This window comes from Anopheles gambiae, chromosome 3, assembly GCF_943734735.2.
Source record: "Anopheles gambiae chromosome 3, idAnoGambNW_F1_1, whole genome shotgun sequence".
In the NCBI taxonomy this organism is placed as follows: Eukaryota; Metazoa; Arthropoda; class Insecta; order Diptera; family Culicidae; genus Anopheles; species Anopheles gambiae.
In genome coordinates this window covers 93,486,125-93,498,502 of record NC_064602.1, presented here as the reverse complement: position 1 = coordinate 93,498,502, position 12,378 = coordinate 93,486,125, and the positions used below count along the sequence as shown (strand labels likewise).

The 12,378-nt window shown below is 44.9% G+C and overlaps 1 protein-coding gene across 17 annotated transcripts in view; it reads right to left on the bottom strand.

Moving 5' to 3' along the window:
* LOC1280667 (protein phosphatase 1 regulatory subunit 12B) overlaps positions 1–12,378 on the bottom strand; it is a 76,717-nt gene that overhangs the window by 57,798 nt on the left and 6,541 nt on the right. For 2 of the 17 annotated variants that reach the window (XM_061654045.1, XM_061654051.1), the window contains exon 1: positions 8,399–8,648. The exons of 10 other annotated variants lie outside the window; for them this stretch is intronic. The gene's annotated coding sequence lies outside the window, so the exon portion shown is untranslated. Of the gene's footprint in view, positions 1–8,302; positions 8,649–12,378 lie in introns of those variants that run through there. 5 more of the 17 variants (XM_061654046.1, XM_061654043.1, XM_061654047.1 and 2 more) reach the window with 4 other exon arrangements.

Genomic DNA, 12,378 nt, shown 5'->3' with positions numbered 1-12,378 from the left:
GTCAATGAATCATTGAACTCGCTTTGCTCGGTGTAAACTTTTCCTCTTTCACACAAACACAAACGGGCGGCGGCGGCGGCCGACCGGTCGGGTGCACAAGGGGCACCACCGTTTCCGTTTCACTTTCGCTTTTTGGCGTGGCATGTAATGGCAGCGGGTGGACCTGGGAGGGCAGTTGACAAACACTGTGCAGAAAGAGCAACGTAAAAATTTAAAGAAACAACCCTCCACCCTCTGCCAACTGGGAATTGTGTTATAATTTCGCGCCTTATGCCGGTCTTGAGTGCCGGCGCTGTCTGAGTGTCTCTCCCTTGAGGTTTAGCAGTACGGGGTTGACCTCCCACGACATCCACACATTGTGGGGAATAGGGACGCCGTTCTGCTTGTGCTGCGCCATATGGGGGCGAACCGCACTGCACCCTGGCGCGAGTGCAAAATCTCCGAAAGCAGCGCCAATCCACAACAGCGAAGCCATAGGAAGCGAGGAACAAATTTTGTACCACGCGCTAATCCCACACAAACACACACACAGTATTCCCGGTGGATGATATGGCTGTGAATAGACTTACGTAATCCAACACGTAAGCGCCCGTGGCACCCGGAAATGGGACTAATTCTACGACAACAGAATTAACCACACACGCGTTAGGTGCACGCGTTAAGAAGCTAGTTCCCCGTTTTGCACAAACGATCCTCACAGGGGTGTCGAATTTCTGCACCCAAATCACGCAAACGTGGAATATGAACACCTCTGGGTGGCCCTTCCATATGTGTCCAGGCTCAGGGTCGATATTGGAAACATCAGCTAAAACGGGCAAAACGCCACAGAAATATTGCTGCTGCTGCTCGGTCAGATGGAAAAGGCCAACGCACGTACTCTTGCGTAGGTGGTACTGCAACAAAGGCAAGCAGAAGAAGAAGAGGTGAATGAAGAGGGCAACAACGAACCAAAAAAAAACACATGAAACTAAACACAAAACGGAAGTGATGTTGCAACGCACATCGTTTGGTGCGGTATGGGGATTTTTTTCGGACAAATACAGACACGCTGCGTTGCTCTTGTTTGGTATCTTCGCATTTCAGTGGTACGGTGTCATGGTCAGGTTTCTGCTACGGTTAAGTCTTCGCGCATAAGTGGGCCGTTTTTCTGCTGACCGATTTTTGACCTTCATTTCGCCAGACTAACGTTGGGCTAGAGACGAATGTTCAACTAAGCAGAACCACCTCGTGATTGGTGTGTTTGCCTTTGTCAAAAGCAAAACAACATATATACACACACACCATTTTCAAATCGTGTGAGTGACGCGAGATTTGTCATCGGGTTACTTGTGCGGCGCAGACAAACTGTCTGCAAGTCACCTGTCGTCACATCGTTGCTTCGAGAATATGCTCACAAAACTCCGGCGTTGAAAGACAAGTGGATGGAGGGAAAACGAGTCAGTCTCAGTTGGCATAAGGGAATCAACAGGGAATCAGCAGTCTAATAATAACATAAAAGTATAAGGAATAAAACGAACATGCAAGGACAAAAAAAAATGAAATATGTTATGAAAAAAAAGGAAATATTTCATAAAACAAGAACTATAAACACATGTTATAAATCAGGGCCAAAGCACAAAGACACAATAACCTTATTGATTACTGAGTGAAGAGCGGACCAGTCGATACGCTGATAATAAACCGAAACAACCAACACCACCATGCACCTGCCGCCATGTGGGTTAGCAAACAATTAAAGCACTACAAATTTCGAGCCAAGGTCGAGGCCTGGGGTCTAACACACATACAGCGTCATAAAGATAAAAAATAAACAAACAGATAGTGTGCTACGGGGAGCAGAATCGATATGGCCAAGGCAGCCGAAGCAGGGGCGATAGGGAGACAAGTATGCGGACAGTTTAAACTTGACACTTGATGCTTGGTTTGAGAAAGTGCAAAGTGTGCTAGAAACATACGGCCACTGTGTACAACACTCACTCCACACACCACGTGCATAAACATTATATTCAGAGTAGTAAAACGAAACCATGCAACATCCCACACCGGTCTGAGTGTGTTTGTTTGATGTGTATGGCGAAGGCAATGATCAATTGTGGTGAAAAGTAACAATGAAGCAAAGCGATCGACACCAGGAATGGAAAATTTGTATTTATATTTGCATTAGTATATTTGGTAAATGGAACATATAAAACTAACAATAGTCCTTCGAGGCGGATTTCAACCTTTACGTGTTTGATTCGGTTTTTTTTAAAGATGTAATGGTTAAAATGTCTCATCCCCATCGACACTCCTGACATAAACACTTATGTCAAAAACGATTTAACAGTAACTAATTAATCAATTAGAATAGATAAATCCAATATTGGTCCTTCGAACCGGATTGAACGGATTGGATGGTTGATTTAGAATATATTATTTCAATATTTCTCATTACCGATCAGTGAAAACCTGCTCATCACCTTCGACTCTCCTGAAGTAAACACTCGCTGCCGTTGTGGTGTTTATCACTTTGCTAATACTTTGCAGCACGCTCACAATACTAACCCCCATTTACTATCCCATTAGGACGGTGAAAGATGATCGCTCGCTCAAACAAAGATAACCTTCTCCTTCGGTGCTGATCAGCAGCAACACATTACCATAACGCACCGCCGCATGCAGAGGATACGCGAAATGATTTATCATTTGCCGAAGCACGAGCGAAACTGCGTCCGTTCGCGGATCGTTTGATTTCCATTCTGCCCCAAATCGACCGACTAACCTCAATACATCGGTAATACTACTTCTCCACACCCACACACACACCACGGGGAAAAATTCAAGTTTACGGCTTTTGCATCTCCCTGCAAACGGAAATCTTTTTATAAACCAAACAACGAGTCGAACAACAAACACGAGTGTGTTACTACCCCGTGCGACAAAACGGTGCAGCGCCACACAAAAAAAAAAAACAGAATGTTCGTAGCGGCATTTTTCATCTCTGCAAACGAGGATCGTGTAAGGGTTTATAGGTTGCAGCACTTGACGGACAATCTACCACCCACTTGACAGGGTGTATTAAGTACCAATGTTAAGTCCCTGTACAAGTAGCAATGTCAGGAAGTACACTAAGACAAAACAGTCATATAGCAATGTCAGTTGAATCAGCCATGTCATGAGGGACAGAGGAGCAACTTAATTTTATTTGAAACGAAATCTACATAACATGCTAATTCCCCTACAATTGGCCTAATGCAACAATAAACACAACTGATGGTTTTACGATTGGACACATCAAACGTTTGACTTTCACAATTTACCGACACAAAACAGCACATCATTTGCGCCTCAATACTACACCGCAAATAGAGAAGCGATGTCACATATCTCTCTTCATAACAAATAACAACCAGCCGCCAGCCAGGGTAAGCGCTGATTAAACCGTACAATTATTGTAGAAATCCATTCACACCCTTTAGTCCGCGCTGCTGATCGATACGTAGCTGTCCGCCGCATTCCCTACATTATCACTTGCCCGTGTCACAATTCGCAAGTCTATCAAGCGTCTCGTGCATCGCAATGCCGGTGCCAAAGGCTAATTTTCACAGCCCGCTAATGAGGTTAGGTAAACATGACACACAACGGGGGAAAGAGACCTAGAGGCATTTAACACACATCCGCTTTATCCGAGAGGCAAAGTGTCGGCTTTGTGAACCAGTGATTGACACGCGAGTGTGACACGTTGAAAACATGGGATTAGTGAAATGATTTGTTTTAGTATCGCGATTGGCGACAAAAGGCTCAACGATTGTAAATAAATCGAAACACAAAGCTCTAGATTCCATCTCGAAGGTCATTTTTGTTTTCATGAATAGGATGAAACATGCTTTATTTCCCACAGAAATGGTTGAGAGGTATGAAACAAAATTGGTTTAAAAATTTATATTAAAATTACTTTTAAATTGATATTTGAACTCAGATATCCTGTCACACATCTCACGCTTCAAAATAAATGCTCACTATTGAATACGAAAGTCTGAAATGTTTTGCTGGTTGTCCTATCTAATCAACCATTTATTTTACTTGTCCTGTCGCAAACGCGCCGACCAACTGTCCCAATTTAATCGTATTTCATCGAACAAATAGACCCAAATTAGTATTCGCACACATCCCCATCGTTTTCCGTTCTTCAGTTTCAATCGTTACGGATTTGACGGGCCAAAGGATTTTTTTTTGGAAGGAGGAAAACCCCCAATAAATCTGACACCAATTAATGTGACCAATTAATGCCACTCGTTGAACGTTGGCACCGAATTTAGGGTGCAATATAAATGAACTGATTGATTTGGACAGAGTCGATGTTAGGGAGATGATTGCCATGGTATGCATGGGACCGGCTCGTTCCAATGGCCAAATCGTGCGGCCAAATGTCGGGTCAAAACAAGCAGAGCAAGCAAAAATTTAAACAAACTATTCCAAATATGCCGGACACACCAAATATGCCGGACACACTGGCCTCGACACAAGGGCAATTTGTTTCGAAAAGTTTTGGCAACGAACCGAGGTTTGGAGGGCTACTTGGAAATGTACAAAAATACACACAAACACGCGCGCGGCACATGAAAATATGAGCAGAGGTCAAATGCGAATTGGAGCGAAACAGAAATGTAGTCACCCATGCGATGGATGGATTCGGAAATCGATGCAAAAGGCAGGATTTGCGAGAGGATTTGTGACGAGCCGAGTCACAGAGCCAGTGGTTAAATGTGGTTAACGAAGGTTTTGAAGGGCACGTGAACCGCCCGTTCGAACATGTGAACGCATATGGTTAAGACAGCCCCGACCTGCCAAACCGGTGTTATGGACGTTATACAGCGGCGGGATTGGTTTGCCAAAATACCATCATGGGGAGATCTTGCAAGGAAAACGGGAAGTACTGAAAGACTAGCAGGTGCAAGAGAGTTGTTCCAGGAAATGGCAGGACAAGGCTAACAAGAATGTCATTAAAATTGACAACAAACCTCAAAGTTTTGAGAGTGATGCGTGGTCGTTTATAATTGAAATACCTGCGGCAAATTCTTGTGAGCCTCCTTTTCGTTATCTGAAACATTCATAGGTTCAAGTGATCTGAGTTTTTATTTCTTGTGGATTAACAGTATTACAGTATTCAAAATCTCACTTTGTAAGTTCTAGGTATGGTCAAAGACAAGACTTGAACTCACAACCTTCCGAGTATAGAACCGAGGACTTTACCAAGGCACCATCAGTCCTCTCTACAGCAACATACGCAAATAATAATTTAATATTAGCTTCTGAGTTACACTATCAGTGACATTTTCAGGAACACTTCAAGAACACTTTTAGTTACCAGACATTGAAATTATTCTAAGATTCGTACCTACCCGTCACTTTGCGACATACACACACTTCAACCCTATCTGATAGCAACACGATTTAGAGTTATGTAAGGAATAAATCCGCCAAAAAGGACATACACAGTACACACGAAAAGGAAGAGTTCAAGCAAAGTTTCTCTCACGCCAGTATACCATTGAATTGACGGATTGATTCCATCATGAAGTGTATCTGTACGTGTCATTCTTCCAGTAAATGGTAACGATGATCCACCAGTAACGGAACGGATGCTCGTGCTACGTGCTGCTGTTGGATGCTGTATGGGAAAATCAATTTTTCCAAGAAACGGGTTGCGGACAGATCTGTCGGCACCCATGTTAAGAACGAGGTATAGAGTTTCAACAAAAAAAGATGTCGTAGACGCGAGGAATCAGCACCTCAAGACATGACAGCGTGATAGGTTACATCTTGTTATTTTTTCTTCCGAGAAAATCAAGAGATTTCCTCCAGGAAAAGTGTAGTAATTTCCAAGTTCAAAAATATACTGAGCATGAATGAATCGATTTTTCACACACACAGACGCACATGTGCCTCTACACTATCGAAACCCACTTTACAGTTGGAATACTTCTAGGATAGCTCGCTCTCGTGTTTGATTTACCCTTCGTGAATAATTAATCACGCCGTTCAAATGGTTCGATTGAGCGCTGCCGATTCGACCACCGACCTGCAGAGTAAATAGTGCTTTCTTATGCAAACCGATGCTACCCAAGCATGGTTAGGTGCAACCCAACGCTGCCAACAAATCGATCCACATTAGCCATTTCACTGTTGAACATCGATTTTAAGCCCAGTGATTGAACTTTAAAGCTACGGACTGTTGTTGCTTGCAAGACCACCACGCATCATGTGAGTGGTGTGTGTAATGTGATGAGAAACAACAGGTCAGAAGGAGTGGAAATTACTAATTACACACACAGGCATACACGATTACATGCAGCCGTGGATGAGAAGTGAGGGTCCGGTGGGGATTCCGGCTACCATGTGCACCATTTTCCCACGATGTCTTCTTCATCGAGCTGAAGCTGAGGGCGCAATTGAAAATGGTGTGGAAAGGGGGGGGGGGGGGGGGGCTACAAATCCAGCAATTTTCTCCGCGTGAGGTAAACACTACGTACAATCGCTCCAGTGTGCTTGGGCCAGACCTCTACCGGACCCGGGACATCAAAACAACAACAAAAAATGCTGGACACGACACCCGAAGGAGAGCCGGCAGGTTACATGGTGAAATATGTAATACACACTTGCACGCCCACGCCTCACGCGTTGCAAAATGGAAAAGGCATGTCTCGGAGTTTTTTTTCTCTCCCTCTCACTCTTTCCCTCTGTGGAGTGGAGGGCATACGGGCAAAGGGTTGAACCTGTGTTGTACTTGTTTTTTGCTTGCTTGCTTGTTATTACTACAAACATAGCGCCGAAGAGAAAGGGAAAGTTATTGCCATACTGTTACGTCGTATCTGGAAGGGGTAGAAGTGGAGCAGATGCGGTAAAGGGAAAGATGAAACGAATCGCGCAGAAAAATGGATAAAATGGTCCACGTAAAAGCTTTCGATCAAAAGCGGGTGGGAATTGCTGCACCGTTTGCTTTCTTTTGTCAATTTTTAATTCTTCGTCGTTCTACCAAGGTGTCACACGTATTCCACGAGAACAAAAGAACATCCTATCGTTTCAAAAGAGCCCCCCCCCCCCCCCCCTTCATTAAATACACAACAGCATTATGGTATTTCACACGAAATATGCAACGCATTTTAAGCTGTACGGCAAATCGTTTGAACTCTGGTTTATCATCAACACGTGTCACCGACACCGACACAAACACGTACACACCTTGGCGCGTTAATTCAAACTTACCCTGTTGTGTTCGATGACTACCCATTTAGACGGTGACAAGCGGTCGGATGACACAAAAACAAGCGTCAACAGCAGCAGCCGCCGCCACAGATTGAAATTTGTGCAAGCGATGCAACCTGCACGCGCTGCCTTGCCTTGCCTCCAACTCCAACTCCGAGTACATCCGGCACTGGGGCTGTTGCAACATAACCATCAAGGTCAAGTGCCCCCCCCCGATCCACCGATTGGCCGAAATTCAGAGAAGGTAGGTAGGTGCGGAGCAGCCCCGGCGCACGATGTGTTTTTGTGTACGCTTCCGATGCCAAACTCATTCACCACGAAACCACTACACTCAGCGCGGGCTTAGAGACCACATTAACACGGAGAGGGGGTGGAGATGATCATCACCGTTCATCCCCAATGGTGGTACACAAATTCATTAGGTCGCAAGCGCGCGGGGTTAACGGCGACAGAGCAGGCACACACACACAAACACACGAAACCCCTCGCACAAACCGTTGTCACCGATTTAGAATCACTGCAGGCAGACACAAACACACATGCGATGGTTTTAGGATAAATTGGGAGCACGTGGCGCGGGGATGGGAGGGAAAGCGAATGGGGGGGTTTCACTGTGAAGGTGTCACGATGTCACGAAGCAAATTGACAGCCTTGAATATTTCGGTAGGAATTTATATCTTCTTCGCGCGGCAGGAATTAATTTACATCGTCGGCATGTAAATGTCAGCAGCGGATTCGCGCGGCCCCTTAAAATTGATTGCCTTAAGCTTGTCGCAGTTTAATGGGGAAGGATTTGTGTGCTGCATTTCATAACTGTGCTGGATTGATAGATACCATTAATTGCTCCAGTAGAACCATTTTGAAGTTTGCAACAACTCTTCGCTCAAGAACCACAGTTGCTACTACATTTAAACTTTCACATCCATCGCCCTTCAAAAACACATTTGCATTGATTGAACTTTCTGGTCGTTTTGTTCAAAACGTTAAATGCACAAAATGAACCACTTTCATCCACTCACGCGTCTTGGAATGCGACACACTACTCATTACAACTTACACAACCGTTGCCCTCCTTAAAATAAACTGCTGCACTTAAAACTGCATCCGAAACGAAAACCGAAACCTTCTGCACCCTCGCAGCGAAACGACCTACCGGAGCGCGCAAATAAAATAAGATCCAAAAACAAAACCACACACACTCTCGATCCCGAAAAACGGTTACAAAATCGCGCAACCCACTTGCGCGAACCTGTGTGTTCGAAGGGCGGGGGGGGAGTAGGCCGCCAGGCGCCGGCCAACTTCTTCTGACGTTGCGCGTTGATTTCAAAACCAAAACCGTGTGCCCACCACGTGTGGTGCATGCGAACGCGCTGAATTCTCATTCACAACTAAAAACACTGCCCGGCACTAAACAGCGTCGACCGTTCGGCAAACCATTCACCCCAACGCGCGCGAGACGATGTTTGTGTGTGTAGCACAGGATGGAGAGAGAGAGTGTGGAGGGTGAATGCGGCGGAGGAGCTGGTGCAATGATACTCCCCAATCACTTTAAGTAGAGGGAGGAAGCGGGGCATTGGCGGTGAGTTTTTGCCCTTTTCTCCCTTCTCTTCGTGTGCAAAACACTGAAGCATGCCGGCGGGAAATAAAAGCCGGGAGAAACAGCATAGAATGAGCGAGCGAGAGAGAAGGCAAACCGAGGCGATGTTTTGCGATGTTTTCTTCTGGTTCGGTTCGTGGTTCTTCGGTGCACGTTTCGCTCTTGGTGCTATGCTCTGGAATCCAATTGCCGAAGCTGGCCACATTCTTATGCTCGCTCTGACTTTGCTGAGTTTTTCCCAAATATCTCTAGCTTCGGAACATTCGTTTGATCTGACCAGCTGAATTTTCCCACAAACAAATGTGTGAAGAAGCATGTGCGTTATTTAAACAACGCTCTCTTTGGTGGCCACTTCTAAGCGGCATCTCTCTTCCCATGCCTCACTCGTCTGTTCGTTACAATCAAAATAAAATCAAACCAAAATACCTCAAACACAGACACAGCTGGTCGATTTTCTTTCCCTTTTTTGCTGCCATTCTGCCACAAACTTTCAAACACCTTTCTACCTTCTCTCACTCTCTCTCTCTCTTTCCTTATATATTCATTCTCATGTGACTCCCTTTAATGCTCCCCGCTTCCCGCTTGCGTAGAGTGTGTGCCGAAGGGACTTCATCAATGAATTCAAGTACGCAGCCGGCGGGCATATAGATTGCTCGGAAGAAGCTGTGTGCGGGGCGGAATGAGAAGAAGAAAAAAACGCAACAAAAACACCCCGACTATGTACGCAGACCGGCCCATACACATGCCGCAGACAACATTCCGCCGCCACCGTAGCAGTTAGTGGTGCGTTGCTTCGTGTCGTCATCAACGCCATCATCCGCCAAAGGAAAAAGGGCTGCCACTTTCTTTTTGTGCTTGCGCCTCTCCCTTTGGCAGCGGCATCGTTTGGCGCATTCTTTGCCACTGTAGAGCGACGACGCGTGTTCCGTTCGACCTGCGGGCTATCGGTTTTTAGTGTCGCACGCATGTACGCACGCACGACACGTTTAGATGCGCGATTTTGTTGTTGTCGTCGGGCGTGTGATCAGTTATGGTACACAAACACGCAGCAACGGTTCAAAAACAAACAGCTGATTCCCATTTTCGACAGAAGAGGGGCGGAAGACGGATGTTTAGGGAGCTATTAGGTTTATTTATATTCTACGCATACCCCAGAATAGTGTAGGCAGATATTTAGCTAAATAAAGAAGACATCAACGATGTAAAACCAATATTTGGATGATCGTGTAGATGCACGAAATGATTTTTTTTTATTACATTAGTACTTTAATATTATTTCAAAAATACTATCGAATTCTGAGGATTTTAAATGAGTCGTCTCTTGATGCCAAACAAACGCAATTCTATTTATTTGACCTATCTTGTAGGTCATGTAGCCTTTTCCTAACCTAAAACAAATGCTCTAGCTTTCCTGGAGATTGAAGAAAATGGGGTTAAACAATCCATCCACGCTAAATTTAAACAAAATTACAAACAAATGAAATGCGCACGCGGAACCACACCTAGATGGGCTTAATAGATCCGCAATTGAGCTCACCTTACTAACCTAGCTACACTGCCATTTGACCTTAAACTTTAACCGATGCCAAAAATGCGTAAACTCCCAAAAGCAGAAGAGAAAACGGTTCAATTGCGTAATGAGCGTGCATAAAGCATCAAAATTGCGTTCCCAAAAAAAAGAGCAGATGCGCCAACTTTATCCCAAAATGAACAGCAAACCACAAAAAAACAGAACGATTAACAAAGAAAGCAAACACCGTTTTAATTTGCTTTAGAGCTCCGCACAACTCATCTCCCGGCACAGCCCAAGGCTCCCATATTCGGGGTTTGACTTCCTAAGCGCCAAGCGTATTACCGCGGGATGCCTTCCTTCTTCTTTTTTTCGGGGCTAATGAACAACAAATGCGAAGGTTGAAAAGCGTCCGTTAGCGAATAGTTTCCCTCCCCAAGGGGCGAGCAGGGAATGGCAGCCTAATTTGGCAGCTCATTCCGGGTCGGTGGTATGAATCCAGCCCAAAACACAGGTGAACTACTTGCCGTTCATCATTAAAAAGCACTAACCCCTTCTCCCGCCCAGCTGGTGTTGATGGGGGTCCCCCGGGGGTACGATAACAGAACGCAATAACAAAGAGGCAAAACAACGGTACGATCAACTGTGGTTTTGTGCAGAAGTTACACGCCCGAAAATAGAAGCAAAGCAAGCGCACAAATTGTGGACCGCACCTGATAGGCGCGGGCTGAATGATGAATGCGTAGTTTAGTGTTGATCTACTTCACGCTAAGAGAGATCTTGCTCTGGTAAGTGGTGCTCCTCCTTTTCGGGACTTTCAAGAGTTTCCCGTTTAGTGCTGAAGTGGTACCGCTTACACACCTTCTCTACGCATCAGATCGCTGGTTATGATCTGTTCTAAGTGTTTTTCACTTTGTCTAGCCCTCTTGGGCAATCCAACGAAGCTTAGTGTGCAAAGTGTTAAAAGAGAATAGATAGCGATCACCACTCGAATGGTTAGATTCTATCAAGTAGCAAAAACAATTTTAACGACCCTGATGGATCGGATGGCGTAGATTTGTTCAGTTATTATGCCACATTAATACAATTGACATGGAATGGAGTATCAAGATAGAAAACTAATTCGGTAATGTTTTTGAGAAAGGCCTTTCATGTTTGGCTTAGCACTCTAGTGCTTAATTTATTGATTGAGCGTCTTCGAAGCATCATGCAAGGGAAAACTGCGATGGAATTACTGCGTTTTGAAAATTCATACCGAATATCGCATACCGAAAAGCATGTACAATAACGCACCAAAGCAATAAAGCACACTCGTTAATTAAAACAAACGATCCGTTTTCCATTACCAGCTTCAATCAGTGTACGACGCTATAGCTGGTGGGGTGCAATTTGTGTGTTGCAGAAAAAAAATATTATCCCAAACCGAGCGACTCATAGAAAGTGCTTCAAATTCCTATAAAGCACGAATTGCGTTATCGTCTAAACTTTGCGCTGCTTTCTGCCCATAGAACCATAACGGCACGAAAGAATCCCATACCAATCGCGAAATGATTTGCTGACTCGCTGGTGGCGCTCGCGCGCGTGATCTATTCCCGGGCAACCTTGGCAAATCGAGAAGGTACGGCAGGTACACACCAACAAAGTAACTGCCCAAAGCACCAAACACACCCCCATCCCAACACGAAACCAATTCGAACAGCGAATTAATGAATGGAATGAATTATGGCACCTCGTGTACAGTTTAAATACAGCGTGTGATCGGATGTGCCGTGGGGTAGAGAGTAGGGAGATGCGATGGATATAACGGATAGAAAACTTTCTTCGTTAGTGGTAAGAGGTGGGAGTGTGGATTATTTGTGCGAGAATGTTAATTGAAACAATCTCTTAAGGTTTGTTTAAATTTCTCTACCATGCGGTTTGCTTTTAATTGGAAAGATGGATATACTATAGGAGGATTAATGTGATACCGTCGTGGCAGCTCGATGGTGGTATGTTTAGATGCACAAACTGCTGCACAGCCGGATGG